The sequence below is a fragment of the Cannabis sativa genome, chromosome 6 (genome assembly GCF_029168945.1).
Source record: "Cannabis sativa cultivar Pink pepper isolate KNU-18-1 chromosome 6, ASM2916894v1, whole genome shotgun sequence".
Classification (NCBI taxonomy): Eukaryota; Viridiplantae; Streptophyta; class Magnoliopsida; order Rosales; family Cannabaceae; genus Cannabis; species Cannabis sativa.
Window position 1 is genome coordinate 52,351,065 of NC_083606.1, and position 1,932 is coordinate 52,352,996.

General features: G+C 42.3%; 1 non-coding gene across 1 annotated transcript; it reads right to left on the reverse strand.

Annotated features, from left to right (window-relative positions):
* Positions 1–625: 625 nt before the first annotated feature.
* On the reverse strand, positions 626–732 carry LOC115696019 (small nucleolar RNA R71). The gene has a single exon (XR_004007621.2). It is a non-coding gene; the product is annotated as a small nucleolar RNA R71 (small nucleolar RNA).
* Positions 733–1,932: the final 1,200 nt, after the last annotated feature.

Here is a 1,932-nt window from a genome sequence, read left to right on the forward strand (position 1 = left end):
ACCTTTTTCTTGCAATATTTTCTTGATTTATTTCAGGAATCCTAAGTGCATGCGCCGACAAGGACAAACAGTCATATTACCAGTTGATCCTGAAATTGAGAAAACTTGCAGGAGGAATCGAAAGAACAAGAGGCAAGAAAGAGTTTCAGCAACTGCTGAAACATCAGAGATCATGGCTGCAAATGTGAACAACAATGCTGGAAACAATGGGGGTAATAACGGTAATAATGGAGGTGCCGTGGAAGATCAAGCTAATGGTCGTAGCTTGAGAGATTACATTCTCCCTACTCTGACGGGAGTGCAGTCATGTATCAGGCCACCGGCAGTGGATGCAAACAATTTCGAGATTAAGCCTGCCATCCTTCAAATGGTGCAGTCTTCAGTTCAGTTTGGTGGCCTCCCTTCTGAAGATCCTAATCTGCATCTCTCTAACTTCATGGAACTTTGTGAAACTTTTAAGGTTAATGGAGTTAGCGATGATGCCATTCGACTGAGATTGTTTCCATTCTCGCTCAGAGAACGAGCCAAGAGTTGGTTGAATTCCTTGCCACCTAATTCTATTGCCACCTGGAATGATCTGGCAACAAAATTTTTGTCAAAGTTCTTTCCTCCAGCCAAGTCTGCAAAGCTGCGAGGAGAAATAAACAACTTCTGTCAGCAAGATAATGAATCTCTCCATGAGGCTTGGGAGAGGTTTAAAGATCTAATCAGAAAATGCCCTCATCATGGCATAGAGAAGTGGATGCTGGTTCACAATTTCTACAACGGGTTGGTTGGTAACACTAGAACTCTGATAGATGCAGCAGCTGGTGGAGCTTTTATGAGAAAGAGTGCTAATGAGGCTTACGATCTATTGGAGGAGATGGCTCTAAATAATCAGCAGTGGCCAACTGAAAGGAATCAAACTAAAAAAGTAGCTGGTGTGCTAGAGGTTGATGCCATCACAAAATTGACAGCTCAAGTTGAGGCCTTGACAAAGCTGATTGCAGGGCAAGCTAAACAAGCCCAAGTTATTTGTGAGATATGTGGAGGCAACCATCACTTTTCAGAGTGTCAGGCAGATGTGGATAATTTGCCAATGGATCAAGCAAAAGCCATTGGGAACTACTCCCAAAATAATAATTATGGGCACAACCAACAGGGGTTCTACCAGCAGAGAAATCAGCCCCAACAAAACCAACAACAAAGTCCTAGTGGCTCCAATATCCAAGCTGATTTATTGCTCCAATTCATGATGGAAACTAGAGCCTCTATTAAAACTCTAGAAACTCAAATGGAACAATTGGCTACTCAAGTGGCAACCCAAGCTCAAGGAAATTCAGCTAGCACTAGTGAGGCAAAAGGAAAAGAGCAATGTAAAGCAATTTCCTTGAGGAGTGGAAAGAATTATGATGGGCCTGATGTGGTACAACCATTCAATGAAGAAGTTAAAGATCAATCGGCACCAACTCCAACATCAATAGAAAAGAAAACTATTGACAGCCCTGCACCACCACAACAGTCTCCACCGATCAGTATTGATCATCATGTGAAGATACCTTATCCTCAGAGACTCCGAAAGACCAATCTAGACAAGCAGTTTACAAAATTTCTAGAGGTCTTCAAAAGACTACACATCAACATTCCTTTTCTTTGAGCCTTGGAACAAATGCCCCGTTATGTGAAGTTCATGAAGGAGATATTGTCTAAGAAGAGAAAAATGGAGGACTATGAAACAGTGGCATTAACTGAGGAGTGTAGCGCCATTTTGCAAAAGAAACTACCGCCCAAGCTTAAAGATCCGGGTAGTTTCAATATTCCATGCTCTATAGGGGGTTCAGTGGAAACTAAAGCTCTATGTGATCTGGGAGCAAGCATTAATCTAATGCCGTTGTCTGTCTTCAAAAGGCTAGGATTGGGAAAAGCAAAGCCCACAACAGTGACTCTACAACT